The following is a 23,612-nucleotide window of genomic DNA, read 5'->3' as shown; positions in this document are numbered from 1 at the left end:
CCAGTTATGTCTTCAGCTTTGCCTTAAAGATGGGTCTTTAGACCGGTGAAGGGCTCTAGATTCAAGGAAGTAAAGCTGACCTCTGCAGGTTTAGTATTTCCCCATTGATATAATTACAACCGTTTTCAACAGGTCAAGGCACTGGCTTGAGCCGGTGGGAGAATTTGACCTGCCTCGCATAGGCCAGTAGGCCTGTTGCAGTGTTCCTTCTTTATGTTCTTATGTTCAACAATTATAATAAATACACTTGCTTGGAATGTATGCGTAATATTTTATAAGTATATTTCTTAATTGTCTGCAAATCTTTCGTGTTTGCATGCCATCTGCAGTAACATTTGGCTGAGAATTACTTTTATTTTACACATGCTAATATATCTGCCACAAAAAGACGAAATCTACAACATCACACCTGACCCCCCATTACCCTGGTTGACTCTCATTCCCCAAAAATCACTTACCTCACCCAAACTCAAACACCTACAAGCAACCACAACTGGAAAGTCCCGCAACCTTTGAGAAACATCTTTCTAATTTTCAATAATGCAGCATCATATATATATATATATATATATATATATATATATATATATATATATATATATATATATATATATATATATATATATATATATATATATATATATATATATATATATATATATATATATATATATATATATATATATATATATATATATTTTTTATATTTTTTTTTTCAACAAGTCGGTCGTCTCCCACCGAGGCAGGGTGACCCAAAAAAGAAAGAAAATCCCCAAAAAGAAAATACTTTCATCATCATTCAACACTTTCACCACACTCACACATAATCACTGCTTTTGCAGAGGTGCTCAGAATACAACAGTTTAGAAGCATATACGTATAAAGATACACAACATATCCCTCCAAACTGCCAATATCCCAAACCCCTCCTTTAAAGTGCAGGCATTGTACTTCCCATTTCCAGGACTCAAGTCCGACTATATGAAAATAACCGGTTTCCCTGAATCCCTTCACTAAATATTACCCTGCTCACACTCCAACAGATCGTCAGGTCCCAAGTATCATTCGTCTCCATTCAATCCTATCTAACACGCTCATGCACGCTTGCTGGAAGTCCAAGCCCCTCGCCCACAAAACCTCCTTTACCCCCTCTTTCCAACCCTTTCGAGGACGACCCCTACCCCTCTTTCCTTCCCCTATAGATTTATATGCTTTCCATGTCATTCTACTTTGATCCATTCTCTCTAAATGACCAAACCACCTCAACAACCCCTCTTTTGCCCTCTGACTAATGCTTTTATTAACTCCACACCTTCTCCTAATTTCCACACTCCGAATTTTCTGCATAATATTTATACCACACATTACCCTTAGACAGGACATCTCCACTGCCTCCAACCTTCTCCTCGCTGCTGCATTTACCACCCAAGCTTCACATCCATATAAGAGTGTTGGTACTACTATACTTTCATACATTCCCTTCTTTGCCTCCATAGATAACGTTTTTTGACTCCACATATACCTCAACGCACCACTCACCTTTTTTCCCTCATCAATTCTATGATTAACCTCATCCTTCATAAATCCATCCGCCGACACGTCAACTCCCAAGTATCTGAAAACATTCAATTCTTCCATACTCCTCCTCCCCAATTTGATATCCAATTTTTCTTTATCTAAATCATTTGATACCCTCATCACCTTACTCTTTTCTATGTTCACTTTCAACTTTCTACCTTTACACACATTCTCAAACTCATCCACTAACCTTTGCAATTTTTCTTTAGAATCTCCCATAAGCACAGTATCATCAGCAAAAAGTAGCTGTGTCAATTCCCATTTTTAATTTGATTCCCCATAATTTAATCCCACCCCTCTCCCGAACACCCTAGCATTTACTTCTTTTACAACCCCGTCTATAAATATATTAAACAACCATGGTGACATTACACATCCCTGTCTAAGACCTACTTTTACCGGGAAGTATTCTCCCTCTCTTCTACACACCCTAACCTGAGCCTCACTATCCTCATAAAAGCTCTTTACAGCATTTAGTAACTTACCACCTATTCCATACACTTGCAACATCTGCCACATTGCTTCTCTCTCCACCTTATCATATATATATATATATATATATATATATATATATATATATATATATATATATATATATATATATATATATATATATATATATATATATATATATATATATGCGAGAGTGAGTGAGATGGTGTTGTTACAACAGGTAAAGCCCATTGTAAATTGCAATTTTAAGTTTGCTTGTTATAAGTATTTTCCTTTTGATATTTGCTCCATAAAATGCCAAATTTAAGCCTTTTATTGGACATTGTTCCCTGGAAGTTTTTACAATGCATGTCATGAGCCAAATTAGAAACTCGACTTTTTTGTTTTCATTCATAATATATGTACAGAGAATCTTTATGCAGTTCGTATAATTGTTGAACATTTTCTCTAATAACTGTAAATAAGAGATTTAAAAGCGGACTGACCTTCAAGGAAAATTCCGGCTACTATTGGCTTATTCAATATTTGCTCATTTTTTCTTCAAAAATCTTTGACAAGAGTGTAGAAATAATCGAAGATATGTGGAGCTCGTCGGGTTGTTAAATACGTGTTTATCTAACATCCGTTCGGCAAAGTTCCCATTAAATTGCATCCCATTTAACAGTAGTGTTAAATGTTGAATGTGAAATAACAGTTCTCAGGGCGTAATGAGATTTAGTAGTTATTCACTGTGTAATGGGATCAAAGAAACAGGGGTTGGGTTAGAATCCCATTTTCTGAACTCACTAATTGAAAGCATTCGAGCAAGTAGGGTTGCTTGTCATGTTAGCAACTTGTATGCAAATGAGTTCTAGTATGCAAATATTCTGTATGTTCCTTGCGTCCACCAAAAGGGCAATAAAAGTAATCATAATGTGTGTGTGTGTGTCTGTGTGTGTGTGTGTGCGCGTGCGCGCTTGTGTGTACTCACCTATGTGTGGTTGCAGGGGTCGATTCACAGCACCTGGCCAGGCCTCTTCCCTCGTCACCAAGAGCCTTACAGTACCTCTTATTAAAGCTATGTTTCACTTCCTGACAACTCTAAGACTGAAGAAATATTTCCTAACATCCCTATGACTCATATGAGTTTTCAGCTTCCAGTTGTATACTCATGTTCCTGTATCCTATCTATGAATCATTCTGGATCTGCTCACCTTGTCAATTCCTCTCAGTATTTTATACATTGTTATCATAATATCCTATTCCTCCTGCCCTCCAGTGTCATCATGGTGAGTTCCCTTCACCTCTCCTCACAGGACATACTCCTTAACTCGGGAACTAGACTTGGTGCAAACGTTTGCACTTTACCTAATTTGTAGACATGCTTGATCAGGTGTAGGTTCCATAGTAGTGCTGCATACTCCAGTATGGGCCTGACGTACACACACAGTGTAGTGTCATGAATGACTCCTTTGTATGTGTGTGGAAGGGGTGTGTGTGTGTGTATGTATGTATGTATGTATGTAATATATATATATATATATATATATATATATATATATATATATATATATATATATATATATATATAGAGAGAGAGAGAGAGAGAGAGAGAGAGAGAGAGAGAGAGAGAGAGAAAGAGAAGAGAGGAAGTGTGAGAGTGAGAGACTTCTCGACAAAAGATGCTGTAAACCTCTGCGAGAGGCAAAAGTTGGGTCACATCATGAGAGTACAACACACTGCTGGACGGTTTACCCCCATAATCATCTCTGACAGCAGATTTCGACCTGGATGTACCTATTATTTCCGCAGATTATTTAAAAAGAAAAGCACTAAACCGGTGAGAGTCATCCTTTCAGTGCACACGGTCAGTGTTCTATAGGTTCTCCATCTTCCCCGTTAAACTAACCTCTTCCATCAGTATGGAGAAGCCTTGATGCTGGTAAAGGGATTTAAATCCAAAGAAATGGAGCTTCCATCCCTTTTTTTAAACCTGATTTCCTCCTGTTCCTCGGGAGTTTTATGCCTCCTGCTAGATTTTTTCTTCCCCATTTATATTAACAATGATTATGATAATCGTCATCACAATTTCTGTGGATGTTGTTGTAGGTTAGGGCAAACTATGTTAAAGTATGAACACAGAGAAAAGTCTGAGATCATGATGTCGTGTCCTTTTCTAGATGGAAAAACTTCGAAAATGATTACCTAAATAATTTTTTATCCTCGAAGGTAAAATGATACAAGTATCCTTCATGACGTTACGGCTTGATAAAGCTCCTGGAGACCGAAACGTTGCCACAATAAAATGCCACATTAGTTGCACTTGTGTCCTTTTACCTTTCTTAATGGTTTTAATCATCTTAGGAATATGATATCTTTTAGGTTAACGTTGCACTGAAGCATATTTGTTGGGTACTACATAACCTAGAATGCATCTTCTGGTTGCTTTCAACTCTCAGCAGTGGTGGGTTTTTTTTTTTCCAAAGAAAACGGGCGTTTAATTTTTCTTAGTGTAAGTATAAATTTGCCAGTTTTATTAAACAATTTACCGTGCACTAATTAGAGAATGCCTTTTCTTATCGGTTTATAAACCTTAAATACTGGTGCATCTTTTAAGGGGAAAATATAGTAGTGCTTTTTCAAATGTGTTCGTTGCATTTTTGAAAATTCTATTTAAAATAGAAAAAAAATGTTGGTTTTCTTGCTATGATTCGTAGATGTCTTATCTGATTATCTTCAAATTCGTGGATGTCTTATCTGATTATCTTCAAATTCGTGGATGTCTTATCTGATTATCTTCAAATTCGTGGATGTCTTATCTGATTATCTTCAAATTCGTAGATGTCTTATCTGATTATCTTCAAATTCGTAGATGTCTTATCTGATTATCTTCAAATTCGTAGATGTCTTATCTGATTATCTTCAAATTCGTAGATGTCTTATCTGATTATCTTCAAATTCGTAGATGTCTTATCTGATTATCTTCAAATTCGTAGATGTCTTATCTGATTATCTTCAAATTCGTAGATGTCTTATCTGATTATCTTCAAATTCGTAGATGTCTTATCTGATTATCTTCAAATTCGTAGATGTCTTATCTGATTATGTTCAAAACTTCAATACTGATAACTTGATATTGCATCTCCCGAGAGTCTTCAAACTTGTGTATTTGGGATACTGGTTTCTGCGAAATAATTAGAGAATGTTTCTTCGGATTGGCTTTAAACTTATAAAGCTTCTATATCTTAGTGGAGAGTTTGAATTGGTTTTGTGCTCTGTAAGGGCCAATCTGCCATTCTTACTGAAGAAACTGAAATAGTTTCCGTGCGATAACTTGTAAAATCCTCTTCTGATTGGCTTTAGATCTTCGTTGCTAATACTGTATTAAAAACTTATCTGTACTCTGTAATATTCCCTTTGATGTAGAGAGGGTTGGGCTTTTGGGAGCCTGGGATGCCATGGACAGTGAAGCAACTAAACCACATTAATCGTCTGTTATGCAGGCGAAACATGTCAGTAGTAAAGATACCTATTCATGCGCATGTGTCATAGAATAAATAGCCAGTTAGGACAGAGTTTCACTCTCTGAAAACCTTCATAAATCTTTTTACAGAGCCGAACATTGTCGCAATTTAAGATTACTCTGCAATATGCATTTTCGACTTTATCCGAGTCAGAAATGCGCCATTCGTTCATTTAGGGTGACGTAAATTAACCTGTATTAAAGTAAAGGCAAACGAACAATAATGAAATAACATAAACTGGTGCTACGTCTGGCAGCGCGTGACATGTCGTAGTCCCTTAGGTTTAAAACGTTGGCATCCCCACGCACGCTAAGTTGTAGGATGGATTAAGTCAGATGTAACAAAATATAACATTTATGCATATCGCTGGTATTTTATTGTTGAATCACCAACAGCCAAGTTGAACGGTGAGGCGCGAGCCTCCAGCACCGTAGCGACGTAGGTTGCTACTAGCGCACACTCAGCTCTCACACTGAGGTCCATGGTTCGATCCCCGGTACGGGTGGAAGCACTAGGGCGTGTTTCCTTAAGACACCTAATGTCCCTGTTTACCTATCAGTAAATAGGCACCTAGGAGTTAGCTGACTGGTGTGGGTCGCATCCTGGTGACAAAATTAACCACCTAATTTTCCCGAAATGCTCTGCATAACAAGGTGACTTTCTGTATAGTATATCATTGATGTCAACTGTGATCTATATACGTTGTACATGTACTTTCAGAAATTATCATTATTTTATTATTATTATTACTATTATTATTATTATTATTATTATTATTATTATTATTATTATTATTATTATTATTATTATTATTATTATTATACGAGTTTAGCGCCACACTATATTCAGTTCGACACAGTGTATAGGTTAAACAAGCAGAAGCTTCAATGAATTGTCAATATCATACTTGTCCCTTCGGCCACTCGGCGTGTAAATGGCTGTGATGTAATCCAGTCAAGGCTGAGGTAATTGTGTGTTCATCCAGTCAGCTGCGAAGAATGCTTATGACGCGATGTCAGGGTTAATGACGCAGCTTCAGAGCTAATGACGCAACATCCGGGCTTGTGACGCAGCACCAGAACGTGTTATGAAGCAACAGGGCTTATGACGCAGAATCGAAGCAAAGACCATTGAATTTATCATCAGTGATAAGCATTCATATATAAAATCGCAAAAATAAAACTTAAACCTCGATTACTAGCGGTAAAATGCTAACAAGAGGAAACGAAAATAATAAATGCATTTCGTTGCCTCAACGAGAATATCGTGGGTTTTGCGCAACGTTTAACTACAAATACGTAATAAATTTATTAAATGCAGTAGTGCCTATCGGTTTTGTAATAGAGTTGATAATATTGTAATCCAAATTCAATGCGTCTCTCGTTATATATTTACGATAATGTAACATTTTATGAATAGCAGATGAGGGATATCCGACAACAGATATACTTTTATATTAATATATATATATATATATATATATATATATATATATATATATATATATATATATATATATATATATATATATATATAGATATATAATCGACGAACATGTGAGAAAAGCGCAATAATGAGAAGAAAAAGACATAAACCGGGGGAAGACCAATAACAAAATAAAAAACAAGTTTGCATGAGGAAGATAAATAGTGAAGACAGAGCGAAGGTGGGGTGAGGGAAGGTTGTTGGACGCTGGGCAGTGATGATCAATAAATATGAGAGAGAGAGAGAGAGAGAGAGAGAGAGAGAGAGAGAGAGAGAGAGAGAGAGAGAGAGGAACGAAGAAACCAAGTACACACACACACACACGCACAAGTGCAAAGTCATGCAGATTGGGGAAGGGCAAAGAAGACCATAGACGGAGTACAGTCTAGGGGGCCAGAGCCTACAAACTTCACTCAAGGAAAAGAATCTTGGTATGAGTATAACACCAGGCACATCTCCTGAAGCGCACATCAATCAAATAACTGCCGCAGCATATGGGCGCCTAGCAAACCTAAGAACAGCATTCCGACATCTAAATAAGGGATCATTCAGGACCCTGTATACTGTGTACTTTAGGCCCATATTGGAATATGCAGCTCCAGTTTGAAACCCTCACCTAGCCAAGCATGTAAGGAAACTAAAGAAAGTGCAAAGGTTTCCAACAAGACTAGTCACGGAGCTAAGGGGTATGTCCTACGAGGAGAGGTTAAGGGAAATCGACCTGACGACACTGGAAGACAGGAGAGTTGGGGAGGGGGATATGATAACGATTTATAAAATACTGAGAGGTATAGACAAGGTGGACAGAGATGGGATGTCCCGGAGATAGGACTCAGCAACGAGTGGTCACAGTTGGAAGCTGAAGACGCAGATGAACCGCAGGGATGTTGGGAAGTATTTCTTCAGTCAGAGTTGTCAGGAAGTGGAATAGCCTGGGTAGTGATGTAGTGGAGGCAGGATCCATATATAAATTTAAGAAGAGGCACGATAAAGCTCACGGAGCGGGAAGAGTGACCGGGTAGTGACCAGGTGAAGAAGCGAGCCCAGGAGCTGTGAATCGAACCCCGCAACCACAACTAGGTGAGTACAAATAGGTGAGTACACACACAAACTTTTTGGAGTTTTATGATAAAGTAATAGAAGTAAGACACGAGAGAGAGGGGTGGGTTGATTGCATTTTCATGGATTGCAAAAAGGCCTTCGACACAGTTCCTCACAAGAGATTAGTGCAGAAGCTAGAGGATCAGGAGCGTATAACAGGAAGGGCACTGCAATGGATTAGAGAATACCTGACAGGAAGGCAACAACGAGTCATGGTACGTGATGAGGTATCACAGTGGGCACCTGTGACGATCGGGGTCCCACAGGGGTCCGTCCTAGGGCCAGTGCTATTTTTGGTATATGTGAATGACATGATGGAAGGGATAGACTCACAAGTGTCCCTGTTGGCAGATGATGTGAAGTTAACTAGGAGAATTAATACAGATGAGGATCAGGCAGGGCTTCAAAGAGACCTGCACAGGCTGGACACTTGGTCCAGCAACTGGCTTCTCGAATTTAACCCCGTCAAATGCAAAGTCATGAAGATCGGGGAAGGGCAAAGAAGACCTCAGGCAGAATATACGCTGGGGTGAGTATAACACCGAGCACGTCTCCGGAAGCACACATCAACCAGATACCTGCTGCAGCATATGGGCGCCTGGCAAACCTAAGAATAGCATTCCGATGCCTTAGGAAACGCTCAAGACACTGTACATCGTGTACGTCAGGTCCATACTGGAGTATGCAGCACCTGTTTGGAACCTACACCGGGTCAAGCACATCAAGAAATTATAGAAAATGCAAAGGTTTGCGACAAGATTAGTTCCAGAGCTAAGGGAAATGTCCTACGAAGAAAGGTTAAGGGAAATTGGACTGACGACACTGGAGGACAGGAGAGTTAGAGGAGACATGATAGCGACATACAAAATACTGCGTGGAATAGACAAGGTGGACAGAGACAGGATGTTCCAGAGAGGGAACACAGAAACAAGGGGTCACACTTAGATGTTGAAGACTCAGATAAGTCAGTGGGATGTTAGGAAGTATTTCTTCAGTCATAGAGTAAACAGGAAGTGGAATAGTCTAGCAAGTGTTGTAGTGGAGGCAGGAACCATACGTAGCTTTAAGACGAGGTATGATAAAGCTCATGGAGCAGGGAGAGAGAGGACTTAGTAGCGTTCAGTGAAGAGGCGGGGCGTAATTTAAACTACTGGAATAATTCGCATTACAGAGTAAAAGATATCAGAAATGCTTTCAGTTTGGTTAGAAACCGACTTCAGCCTAACGCTAGAAAACTAGGATAGCCATTTTATATGCAAATATTTTAGGTGCACAGCGCAGCTGGACGCACAAAAAAACGAGCACTACAGCAGGCCTATTGGTTCATTCTGCCTTTCACTGTGTTTGTCGAATACAGAAGCGCAGAGCAAGGTCTTGCTGTGACTACGTTTCCCTCTGACTAAACGTTTGTGAAAAACGCGACATAAATCGAAACTTTCCCACAAAACAAAACTTATTTTCCCACAAAACAAAACTTATTCATCATTGTTTTAGTTAATGGTCTTTCAACGTCTTGTCAGACTGTAGAACGAAAAAAAAAGCTTAGTATAGACTCTAATGGGCTTAAAGTATTCCTAAAACACGTGCCGGAAAAAAAAATTCAATAGAATGCGATTAATCACACTGTGTGTGTATATAAATAAACTAAAGTTAATGGGCTAGAAAAACGAAAATTTGATCAGTTTTTTTTTTTTTATACTGGAACCTGGTTTAAAATATATTGTATTACAAAATAATTTAACAAATGCAAGGAATTATTATTATTTTTTTTAAATTAGTCAAGTCTAAACGATAGTTTGTGTCTTTAGATGAATATATAATAAACTGGACAAATAAATACATCTCGGTGATTAAGATCATTCATTAGAGAGAGAGAGAGAGAGAGAGAGAGAGAGAGAGAGAGAGAGAGAGAGAGAGAGAGAGAGAGGAGATTTTGCAACAAAATAGTTAAAATGGAGGAACGAGAGAAAAACAGGAATCTACAAAGTGTTATACAACTGGTAACGTAAAGAAAATATAGGATTAAAGAGGTGGAAAATAATAGCAACGAGAAATATGAAAGGAAAACGAAATCCCCCCACCTTCCTGTTCACACTGTAAGGCTTATCAACACAGAGCTCTCTCTCTCTCTCTCTCTCTGCGTCTCCTATTCCTCCTTTCCCCACCTCTCTCGCTTGTTCCTAACACACTTTGCTGATCCTTCTCCCCTCTCTTTTCCACCCAGCTATTTCCTCCCCTCCGTGCCTTCTGTTCTCCTCCCTGCCTTCTGTTCTCCCTACCTTCTGTTCTCCTCCCTGCCTTCTGTTCTCCCTACCTTCTGTTCTCCTCCCTGCCTTCTGCTTCCCTCCCTGTCTTCTGCTTCCCTCCCTGCCTTCTGCTTCCCTCCCTGTCTTCTGCTTCCCTCCCTGTCTTCTGCTTCCCTCCCTGTCTTCTGTTTCCCTCCCTGTCTTCTGCTTTCCTCCCTGCCTTCTGCTTCCCTCCCTGTCTTCTCCTTAACCTCACTTGTCCACGTACAATATTGCCCAAGAGAACGAGGTCTGGCCCGGCGATTCAGGTAACTTTTAATACACTTCCCGTCGCTCTTGTCCGCAGAATGATGAATGCATTAGTGGAGGCTGGTACTGTACATGGACACGTGCACACCCACACATACACAGATACGTACATGCCTCGTTTTTACACACACACACACACACACACACACACGCCTCGCCTCGCTCGCCTCAGCATCCCTGACATAAAAAAATGATTTATAAAGCATTTTTTTATCGTTGTTCTAGTGTGTTTTGTATGTGGGTGTGTGCGTGTGCGCGCGCGGGTGGGTGGGTGTTTTTGGGTGGGTGCTGTTGGAGTCGAAACCTGACTTCTGGGCGCGCGGGTCAGCTCACAGATGGTCACACAATATTCTTGGTCTCTTGACGTTATATTTCTTACTCGTGGAATATGGAAGGAATTTGCTTTTACTATTTTCTTATCTAGTTCGTTCGACTACTTAATTACTCTTAGAGTAATTAAGTAGTCGACTCGGTTTTTTTTCTCATCTTCTATATTCGTTTCCTTGTTCTGGGCTCCTAATTTCATTCAACTTGTCTATGATTGTCGCCGTCCATTGAGTATTTCGTACGTCGTAATAGCATCTTCTCTAAATTTTCTCTATAGGCTTATATATTTGTTTTTCTTCGACAATCATTGCTCCAAGATCCAGGATAACTCTATCGAATCTCTAAATTTTCTGCGTTTTCGGAACCTGTCTCTCAGGCGAAGGCTCATTGCTGATGCATTATACTTTATGGTAAATCTCACATACGTCATTCACCCAGTCTTGAAGTGCCGTTTGTAGAGATACCTGAACGCTGTTCTTGAATCTGTCAGATGTGTACATATATGGTATACAATACTGACAAGATGAACATGTCTAATTCTTCATTTTGTCTGGTGTGTATATATTGCAGTTGTTAGTCGAGTGAGGGTTGCCTCTGGTGACATACTCTAGGCCAATTTTCGTTAGTGAGGTTTACTGTTTTTGTGTCATTTTTTTTATTTACTCGGGTGTGTCTGCGGAAATTAGATTTAGCGCTTGGGCCCAGTGCTTCTATATCGTTCAACTAGAGTAGCTCACATTCTTCTCTTTGGGCTTGGTCGTATCTGCTTTTGAATCCATGTATTGAGCTGCCTTCCACTACATCCCTCCCGAATGCATTCCATTTATTCACTCCCCTCATTTCACTATGAAGAAAAATAATCATCTTCCATTAGCTTATTTGAACTTCAGATTCTCCAGCTGAATATAAGTGCCCTTAAGGGCATTTCGTGCTAGGCACAGATTTCCTACTATCAATATCATCACCACCAACAGCCACTACAACCTCTTTCCCACCCCCCAGTACCATCACCACCACTGCCACCACCGTCACCACCACAAATATGTCCGCTACCACATTAATCCTCCAACACCTCGACAACGCACCCGTCGCCCAGAGAAAATATTTCCTCGTTGTAATTAAAACATAATTCAGTTTCCCCGCTGGCCAAGATGGACGCTGGTCAATAGACCCGACCGCTGGATCGACGTGTAATTGTGGCCTCGCATCAGGCGATGATGGGTAGGGGTGAGAGGAGGTGAGAGGGGAGAGGGAGGCATAAAGCAGGGGGAAGGGGAAGTGAGAATGGGTTAGAGCAGGAGAGGTAAGGGAAAAAAGGGAGAGGATAGCTGTGGAGGGGAGGGAACAGGGAAGTGGGAGCGGTTGAGAGAATTTGTTTGAGGGCATATGAAGAGGAAACACGGGAGAATAGGTTGAAGGAATAGGCAAAGAGGAAATGGAAGCAGGAAGGTAAAAGATGTTTTGGGTAACAGGAAAGAAGGATGGGTTAAGAAACTAAGAAAGGAACAGAGGGAAAAGGATGAGTTGGGAATGACGGGGGTAAAAAGAGATAATGGGTAATGGCTTCTATGTCTCATGTCAGTAATGAAGTTTGTATGAGAATTAATGGAGAAAGTAAAACACTCAGTAATGGAGGAGGTAAAACACTCAGTAATGGAGGAAGCAAAACACTCAGTAATGGAGGAAGCAAAACACTCAGTAATGGAGGAAGCAAAACAGTAATGGCGTAGGCGTAAAATTCAGTAATGGAATCTTGACATTCGATAATGGAGTGGAATTTCTGGGATAAAAACTGACATTTGCTTCAAGAATGAAAACAAGATGAGGAAAGTAGCATACAAAAGAGTGAAAATGAAAACGCTTGTAACTTTCCTCGCAGTGGTTGCAAAACGTCATAGGAAGTCCAAGACTATTTCCACCTTAAGTGGCTGGTCTACCATTTTCCTGTCTCTTCTAGACAGTTAACTCACTTGAAGCGTCGACTCAAACTGGAGGTGGTATTTCAAGAGTTATCAATCCCGTGAAAATGTCGGTAACCTTACTGTTATTTCACAAATCGACGGACTCAAGGTCTCCATGGATATCCAAAAGACAGCTATTATACAACAAGACGAGAAACCATCACATTTTTTTTAACTAGAATAAATCGCCTCATGAACAGCATTCCACTAGTTAATCATTCATCGGATAAATCATAATTTGGACATGGGACGAAAATTTTCCGTAAATCGAGTCTACAGATTAACTTTAAGCTATGTTGCTGCATAATAAGTGTATATATAATATGCTTTTCCTCGAGGAAGGTGAAATAATATGCAGAGAGAGAGAGAAAGAGAGAGAGAGAGAGAGAGAGAGAGATGTTGACAACCAAGTGAAAGCCTTCACTGGACACATCCTTAATCTACAACAAGAACACATTCCTCACCGGCAATATGTGACGAAGCCTACAGATCAGCCTTGGTTTGGCTTTCATTGTAAAGAGGCTGCTACTGCTAAGTACAAAGCATGGCGAAGGTATAAGAGACATCCTACCACCTATAACAGGAACTTGCACACCCAAGCCTGTAGGCATATGGGTGACGTTCAAAAGTGGGCCATTGCTAAATGGGAGGTGGACACTAAAAGAAAGCTAGCATCAGGTAGGGTAGGCTCCAAAACCTGGTGGTCCCTGGTCAAGGACAGACAAGGTTATCTGCCTGATGAACTCATTCCACCTCTAAATCGACAGGATGGGACCACCTCTACTAGTAGTCAAGAGAAGGCAGACCTCTTTGCTGAGCACTTTGCTACCAAAATGCAAGTTCCTGATCCAGCAAGGGACCCTCCTTGGCTAGCTGCAAGAACTGTGTCAAAACTGTCAGTGGTGACAATAAGGCAGGAGGAGGTGCATTTCCTTCTTAAATCACTTGACCAAGAAAAGGCTGTGGGCCCAGACAAGTTGAGCCCAAGATTGTTGAGAAGATGTGCAGACCAGCTAGCAGCACCTCTAACTCGCATCTTTCAGCACTGCCTAGTACAGTGTAAATGGCCCTCTCTATGGAAAGAGGCAAATGTAGTCCCTGTTCACAAAAAGAAGAGCAGAGCAGAAATCAGCAGCTACAGACCAGTGTCACTCCTGTCAATCACTGGTAAGATCCTTGAGACAATAATCTCAAGACAAATGACAGAGTTTTTTGACTACCACTCACTACTTTGTGATCGTCAATATGGCTTCAGGAAAGGTTACTCTGCTGCTGATCTGTTGTTAAACCTCTCCATTAAGTGGCACCAGTCACTGGATGAATCCAAAGTCAGCTGTGTGGTAGCACTGGACATTGCTGGCGCTTTCGACCGGGTGTGGCACCAGGGCCTCTTAGCAAAACTTCAAGCACTGGGAATTGCAGGCTCTACGCTATGTCTCCTCAGTGATTACCTTCATGGTAGATCTCTAAGTGTAGTTCTCAATGGAACGGAATCAGCAAGACATCCTATTGGGGCAAGTGTTCCACAAGGAAGCGTGCTGGGTCCATTGTTATGGAATGTCTACTTCAACGACCTTCTTCATCTCATCCCAGAATCACATGCATATGCAGACGACTGTACACTGACATTCACTTATCCAAGAGAAGAAATGCCAGCTGCTCTAAACTACATCAATCACCAGCTGAGAGCTATATCAGCTTGGGGAAATAGATGGCAAGTGACATTTGCACCTGAGAAAACGCAAATGATGATCGTCTCTAGGCACCATGATGGTAATGCTGGTGCAGTAGTAAGGATGAATGGGAGGGTGTTGGCACCTGGAGAAGAAGTTGATATCCTTGGGGTGAAATTTGACTCCAAACTAACCATGAAGAACCATGTTGTAAATCTTGCAAACAAGGCAGCCAGGAAGCTTACAGCACTTCGCCGTATCTCGTATCTGCTTGACAGTAGGGATTGCAAGATCCTGTACGAGGCACAAGTACGCTCACACCTTGAGTATGCTCCACTTTCTTGGTTTGCCTGCCCCCCCCCCTCTCATCTGCGACTGCTTGACAGAGTAGAGAACAGAGCAAGACGTCTCATCTCTCGCCTGGACCCATCCTGGATAGATCTGTCATTTCAGCAGAGCCTTCAACATAGGAGGGATGTGGGTGGCCTTACTGTTATGTACAAGGCCAATATTGTCAAAATACCACACTTGGATCCACTTCGAGGACAGCGTGAAACAAGCTTTTATGCCACAAGACGAGCAGAAAGCAGCAACTTCACTCTGGCTGTACCCTCCTCCAGAACATCACTCCATCTGAGATCATATATACCCAGGATGACTCGAGTATGGAACACATTCGTACAGCATAATGATGTCAACGAAATAAAGTCAGTTGATCAAATGAAAATGCTGGCCCACAGATGGCTCCAACTTCATCCTGTTCCCTACTTGTATGTCTCATAACAATAAAAATGCTTTCAAATGATCTGATGTAGGTAACAGCTCTTAGCTTGCCAATAAAGTTAGGAATCCTTAACCTGTAAATAGCTTGTCAATGAAGCTAGGGATCCTTAACCTTGTCAAACCCTGTGTAAAAAAAAAAAAAGAGAGAATGAGAGAGAGAGAATGAGAGAGAGAGAATGAGAGAGAGAAAATGAGAGAGAAAATGAGAGAGAAAATGAGAGAGAAAATGAGAGAGAAAATGAGAGAGAATGAGAGAGAATGAGAGAGAGAAAAAGAAAGAGAGAAAGAATGAGAATAAGGATGAGAATAAACATCAACACTTCCTTTGGGCAGACTGTTATACAGCTTCCGTCTACAAATAACAATTTACCCCATCAAGCGAGATAATAATTTCATGTGTAGTAACGATTTGTGTCCAGTCTAACGAGAGATTAATGAACCTGATGCGCTAGGTAGTAAGTGCCAATTGACAGACAATTGCCAATCTGCAGTAGTGATCAGTCAAAATTCAGGAGTCAGCGGACGAGTACGAGTGCGGGCGATGTCATAATAATTTAGGATGGCAAATGGGGTCCACCACAAGCGCGCGCAAGCACACACACAAACACACACACACACACACACACACACACACACACACACACACACACACACACACACACACACACACACACACACACACACACACACACACACACACACATACACACACACACATACACAAAGTCAGGAAACATTAAGTCATTCCGGATTCATTAACATGCATTCTATACAAGATAATTCAGACAGGGCAAAGCACTGGTTTAGAAAGGTTAAATCCTGTCATAAGAAACGAGCTGGACTCCTGCAAAGCAAGGAGAGACAGGGATGGGTGGCCTGCATACTCTTGGACTGTAAGAAGGCATTTGACACTATCTCACTAAAGACCTGAATGAAATGTTGAGGCGCAGACAGGAACAACATTAAATATTTGAGAGTGTATCAGAGAGTACCTGACAGGAAGTAGATATAGTGGGATGGTATATGGATCGATTTTGAGCCTGGTACTGGTTCTGGTATATGTGAATGAATAATGTATCTATGTTCGCATATGATGTTCAATTTATGATGTCGACGAGGATATGGAAAAGTTAAAAAGTGAACTGGGCAAATTACAGGATTTATCAGACTTGTGACACCTGAATTCATCCCCAGAAAATGCAAGGATACAAAATTAAGGAGGCAGAAGAAAACCAGAAACAGAGTATGGACTCCTGGGACAGACGCAATAGAGCTCTCTCACCTATTAAAATCAAGGGGTAAGCATAACGAGCAATTAAAGTGGAACACGTGAAGAGAATGATTACAACAAAAAACTGTGATTATATACATCAAAACACTAGATATTAACTGCTGCCCCCGGTGGATATACATCGAGTGAAATATACGTCTTAGAGTAGATACACCGTGTCAAAACAGCGTTGATAGAGCCATATTAGAGACTATTGTCGTCCCATCAGCTGGTCTTTTGCCAGAATTATTAGTCCCTATTCTATCAATGAAAACGTCTTGTTGAGCAGACTGTTGGTGACTTCATACTGGTTGGTTATAATTTCAAACAAAATATGTATGGAAAAGAAAATTTTTACTGTGTTAGTAAAATATGATTGGAAAATTTAACTAAGCCACAACAAAAGTCACTAAAGCTGGGAAGCTTGCTGTCTATTGCCGTTATATCCAAAATCATATTTTGAAGCTGCTGTCGAATTCAACTCATTTTCATATATCTCCAAAAGCCTTGGGATTTTATTCATATAGATTTTTCATTACATTTTGTCATGTGGCTAGAGGTTATTTAGGGTATTGTCGTTCGCAAGTCAATTACTGTTTCACAATAATTGCAATGCTGAATCTTTTTTTCTGTTCAACAATTGACAAAATTGGAGCGAGACGCAAAAATCTTTTTATATGACAACAGACTCATTGTTGTCCTTGTACATGAGACTATTATTTTTATACGCACACTTAATTTTTTCAGTACTCATGACATACGAATTTAATTTTAAGTACATTTGAGCGTGTGGGTGAAAGATCATGACCAATAGAATTAGAGCTCCACTTCCCTTCCTCATATTATACCTAATTACTTCCTATTCCGCATGAGCACTGTATGCTTTACGGGCTTAGCGCTTCCCCTTGGTGTCTGTTGCTGATGATTACATTACTCTTATTTTTTTACCTCAAAGACTGAAAGGTTATATAATTTTCTCTAAATTATAGTTGCGTATAAAACATTAGAACAGACAAAAACATAACCAGGTACGCACTATATTTAACACGCTGAGATAAGAATAAAGTGTAACGAACACTTGTCAATGCTCAGTATTAGACCACATGGAGACACAGACTCGGGGGATTTATTCATCTGTATATTTCGACTCCCTTTTTGTGGTCCTCCTCAGCAGAGGAGGAGTTTCTGTCTCCTTGTGGGATATTATTGTACATTGATATATGGTGATTTCACAGTGGCGTTGTTCTTTCTTAAAAAAAAAAATAATCCTGAAAAGACAAAGAATTATTATGCTTCAAGTCAAATAGTCTTCGGCAAGAATTCTGAGGCGGCTGTGTGGCTATGCAGGCGAGGCCAAGAGATATGTATCGACCCCTGCAACCATAAATAGCTGTGACACAGACTAACGATACTCTTTTTTTCCCTTTTAAATAGGCGATTTCAGTAACACAAATATATGAAAATAATTTTTACCATAAAATTTGGCACTACTCGTCTTCTCAAGGCTGCCGAGGTTGTTGGGAATTCTTACAAATAGAATACCAGCAGTAGATGTCAGAATACTTCTTTCTTCTTACAAACTCCTCCAAGGATTCTGAACGATATCTTGAGAACGCCTCTTCCGATGGGCTTCAAACTTTCAAAGGTTATCTATCTTATTTAAATGAAGGTTCAGAATGCTATCGTGTTCTATAGGTTAAAATTTCTCTAATTTAAAAGAACTGTGGGGTATTTTTTCCGTGTGATAACTTGAGAATTTCTCTTCTGGCCGGCTTCATGTGTGATGCATTTTGCTTAAAGGTCTTCTTGGTTATTGGTCTTTAAGTCCCGATTTGATTCAGATTTGGATTTTGGTTTCCATGCGATAATTGAACGCTTCTTTTGACTTGCATGAATCTTTCAAAGATGGCGTATCTTCCATAATGGAAGGATGGAATTGGTTTTATGGTGAGGAGATCCCAGTTTTCCATTTTTACTGAAGAAATTGTGTTATTGCTAACCGTATGATAACTTGCTAATAACCTCTGATCGACTTAGTCTTCAACGTTGATATATGGCTGTATCAGAAACTTGTGTTTCACTCTGTACTATTCCTTTTGCGTGCATTGAGGGTTGATCTTAAGGGAAACGGTGGATACCTTCCTGTGATCGTCCAGTGACAGACACTCATCTGGTATTTATTTGTAAATCGATTAAAATTAGTTTGTACTCACGAAATTAATATATTTCGTTGGTAGCCGATGATATCAATTAAATTTTGATTCGTTATTAAGTAGAATTGTTGCTCAGTGTAAATTTAAATGTATATTCTTATGAATAAATCCATTTATTCATATATAAAAATAGTGTTCTTAAAAACCACAGGGTATGTATCACGACAGGTGTGCATATCTATGCATTATTTACTTTAAGAATTGTGAATCTGTGTATGCTACAAGGAGTGTGAATCTGTGTATATACTTTTTAAATATATGCTTTCGTCTTGCTGTGCATGTACTGATAAGTGTTTAAGATTTATTTTAGTGACTAAGAATACCTGTTGTTAATGTCCATGTGAATTGTGGCCTTAATGATGCGCTTGAATTAGATGTAGTTTAAACATTACAGATTAGGAGAATTTATTGGAACCTGTTTGATGAGCGAAGATCTGAATGCATGCATCATTTGTGTGAGAGTACTTACCCAGATGAGTTTTCGAAAACGAGCTCATTTTCTCAGCCCAGCCAATTAAACAGATTTCAAGTGGTGTGAGGACTGTAGAATTTTTTTTGGTTATATTTACAAATGAGCCCATATGTTTATCTTTAGTTACTCGAACATAATTGTTCTCGTGGTGTCATGTCTTCAATGTTTGTATTTACTCAGGCAAAGCTAAGCTTGTGATATCTGCATTCAGTGGTCGTATTTACCACTATATTATTTACACTGGAGTCCAGTGTTTGTCTGTAGTTACTAGATAAGAACTATACTCATCGTGTCCTGTCTTCATTTTGTAATTATGAAACTCTGCTTCATAATTACAAAATGAAGACAGGACACGTAGTGTAAGAAAGTTTATTTAGGTACAGGCATACGTAAGTACAAATTAAGTAGAATAAACCCCTCTCCTCCCCCCCAAAAAAAAGTCAGTGAATTATTTCACGGCTTTGTTTGCCTTGTAGATATTTAAGGTTTCCACTATCTCTCGAGGTTCCCATTCTAGTTGTCTTCAGCTCGACTTAAAAGTCAATATATTAGTTCTATTTTTGCCCCGTTAGTTTCCGTGTTTGAAACTGTAGTGTCGTATTAACGTTATTGATTGTATCAAGACGTCTTCCCTGGATAATTTCCATGTGTTCCCTGACGAACTTATATATAGTTATGTATTTATTATTTGCTTCGTATTTTATTTTCATTCGTAAATCATATTTTTATACACGGATCCATTTGTAACATTGAATTTTTTTTTATTCTCTATTTTTGGAGTAGGTGAAATTGAACCACAGCAACATATTCCAATTTTGGTTTAACGTATGTTGTTAAATTTATTTACAGCATTTCACCATCCATATATTTAAAAGCTATTTAAAAGTTTGCCAGTATAACACCAGTCTCTCTCTATTGCATTTATGGGGTTTTCTGGTTATGAACCGTTGCATGAATCACCCACTCGCACTCACATATCTGAGTGTGGGGGGGTCGAGTTTTAAGTTGTTACTGCATGTGTCTCACTGGTAACTATAGCTTCAGACCTTTCAATCTTGTACACAGCTTGTTTGTGTGTGCCCTATCGACCCTTGAATTAAGTTCTCATCTCTCTTGGTTCTTCTGACTCGTGTTGTCCACCCTAGTTCTCTAAATCTTATTTCACAGATTATTCCTCAAGGCTCCGAGACTACTGTCTTACCGATATATTTTAAATCTTAGTTTCTCACATTTCTGATCAGGTGAGGGCTCTAAAGGCGTGATGTATTGCAGGACAGGTCAGATGTAGTCTCCTGAAGCAACACCCACCTGTCCAGTCAGTCCTGCAATCTGTTCAGGATATCTTAGCCCTCTTTTCCTTGCTCTGCAGCATCTGCAAACATGGATATGTCGGTATCTTGTTTCACCCAGTGTGACACACACTGTCCAGCAAAGGGTCTTGACCGTTCGTTTGCTCTTCCTGTAAGTGGATTAGACTCTTGTAAGGTTCAGGATCAAATATTTTCTTACCATCTAAATAAATGCTATCAGAGTAATGCACATTTTCTGCTTCATCTCCTTTATCTTGATTAAGAACACATACAGGTATGTGAGTGAAGCTTTACCTTCACGTAACCAATGGTTAATGTCGTTTATGATTACGTATGTCTTTCCCTGAGCTTCATCACTCGCCTACTTCTTATTCTATCCTGCAATATGAATGTTATAAATTCCTTTATTTCTGTATTGCATCTATATCCCCTTACTAAAATACTTGAACGACATTTGCTGCTTACCAGTTTTCACTAGTGGTTCAAAGAGTGCCTCTGCTGCCTCTCTGTGTCCACGGAGAGGTATTACAGGTTCCATTGTTTTTGTCGTGTAAAGTGTATTTAATAATCTCTTCAGTTAATCCCGTTTGTGTTGCTGTTCGGTCTCTTCTAGACAGAAAGAGTGCAATAGACAAGTGTAGAAGTAAGAGCAGCAACACACACAGCAAGAGGCATTCTTGAGTTCCGTCAATAACATCTATGAATGATAGGTCCTTCACATTCATTGTCATGTCAGCATCAGTTAAATCGATGAATGACAGGTTAGGTAAGGTAAGGTTTGTCAGGAATCATAAGTGTTTCCTGACGCTGGTCGTAGCCATATGATGACCCGCCACTGTAGCTGTTGGTCACTTTACCCATCATTAAACCTAGCTCCAGGAGTTAGACCTCTGAAGACTAACTCTCCATCATCATCATCAGCAGCAGCAGCATCATTCACTGTGTATCTCACCAGAAAGTGTATCCTGTCATTGCCTAAATTCTGACAAAAAAAGGCGCAAATTTGTGAGTGCCTGAACCTCAGAGGAGAGGAAACACTCCGGTACTCTGTACCTGTCTCTCTGTACCTGTCTCTCTGTACCTGTCTCTCTGTACCTGTCTCTCTGTACCTGTCTCTCTGTATCTGTCTCTCTGTATCTGTCTCTCTGTATCTGTCTCTCTGTATCTGTCTCTCTGTATCTGTCTCTCTGTATGTCTCTGTCTCTCTCCCTCTCTCTCTTTCTCTCTCCCAGAATAAGCAGGCATAACCAGTCCACTAAGCATGCACCGACAGCCTCGCTAGCATACATACCTTAATCCACAAGTTGTTGTCTAACGCACCCTGCCAGGATATACGACGCCGAGAATATCCAGGTATATTCCTACAGCATTGACGGTGTGTGTATTTTGGAGGTGCATTGGGGAACATAACAGGAATAATGCTAAATATGACCAAATATATTCGTGCAGGTGAGTCGTTGAAATTACCAAAGAATATTTCCTCCTGTTAATCATGACTTGTGATTAATCTCCAGCTCTCTCTCTCTCTCTCTCTCTCTCTCTCGTTCGCTATGTGGTCCTAGCATCGTTTAAGAAAATAATAAAAATTATTATTTATCAGTGAATTGTAATAAAAAATAGTTAGTCTCGACTTTATTCGCGTATAACCAGTCGCCTTAAACGTCCGGATATGAAACTTCCGGACCATTATTACGCTTGAGTGAGTGAGTAAGCGAGAGCGAGAGAGAGAGAGAGAGAGAGAGAGAGAGAGAGAGAGAGAGAAAGAGGGTTGTTTTCCTTTGTAAATTTTCGCCTTTGAGTTTCCGCTACAGAAATGAGTAATTTCTGTAGTGCCTCCCCCCCCCCTACCAAAGAAAAATATTCGGTTTAAAATCCGCTCTCATCAATTTTTTCTTTTAGGCACAACTTTTTTCAAATTTCGATGCAACCGTATGAATATTTTGAGAAATCAAAATAATAGTTATCCATCCAAATAGTTAATTTCCGACAATTTGTGAAGAAACGACACACGATGTATGTGAAACTTTCACTGCTAAAGCGAATCACAGAGTGCAAATAAAAACCTACGTAGAGCGAAACGTCGACCATTTTAAACCCTATTCATTAGCTGGTGAGTTTTTTACTTGGTATATATTTTTCAACGTACCGGCCGTATCCTACTGAGGAAGGACGACCTAAAAAGAATTTTTTTTTTTGTTCGTTTGTGGTGAAGGGATCTTGATCAAGGAATTGGAGCTACTTTCCCTTTTATTTTATCTTACCTGATTATCCCTCAGTCAATATGCACTGTCTGACACGTACGGGTTTAGAGATTATACAAAAATAATGTGAATAACGACTGATTTTTTTTTCCGATCTAAGCCTTTATAAAAATTCGGTACCTTGTATTCTGACTACGGTAATTTTAACCCTCAGTGACAGCATGTGATAAATGAGACAATCGTTCAGCATTTGGGTGTTTTTATTCTGGAAACGTTTCGCCAGCCAGTGGCTTCTTCAGTCCAATGTAGAGAAAGTTGGAGGATGAGGAAAACTTTGAGGTAATCAGTCCCTCATCCTGGAGTCGATGTTGACATCGACTCCAGGCTGAGGGACTGTTTACCTCAAACTCCAATTCATCTTTAAACTTTTTTTGCATTGGACTGAAGAAGCCACTGTGTGACGAAACATTTCCAGAATAAAGTACCCAAATGTTGCATAAGTGTATCATTTATCAACTTGTCGCTTTGGTAAATCACTTATTCACAGAATAATGTAAACAGGTAGCTTACGTATGACAGCTGCAGTATGTAAGATTACTGGTGTTCTTGCACTCACTGTGTGACATCCTGTATCATACCCTTGATTTTATTTCTGCCCAGTTTAACGACCCACCTTTTTTTTATTCATGTCTTGTGTGTCTGCCTTGATTAAGTCATTCTCAGCCTT

At 39.7% G+C, this 23,612-nt stretch overlaps 1 protein-coding gene across 2 annotated transcripts in view; it reads right to left on the bottom strand.

The window, feature by feature from the left end:
* LOC128694939 (neural cell adhesion molecule 1-B-like) overlaps positions 1-23,612 on the bottom strand; it is a 216,112-nt gene that overhangs the window by 91,111 nt on the left and 101,389 nt on the right. The gene's annotated exons all lie outside the window — the stretch shown is intronic.

Source organism: Cherax quadricarinatus, chromosome 45 (assembly GCF_038502225.1).
Source record: "Cherax quadricarinatus isolate ZL_2023a chromosome 45, ASM3850222v1, whole genome shotgun sequence".
NCBI classification, from domain to species: Eukaryota; Metazoa; Arthropoda; class Malacostraca; order Decapoda; family Parastacidae; genus Cherax; species Cherax quadricarinatus.
This window is presented reverse-complemented; position numbering and strand designations above follow the sequence as displayed.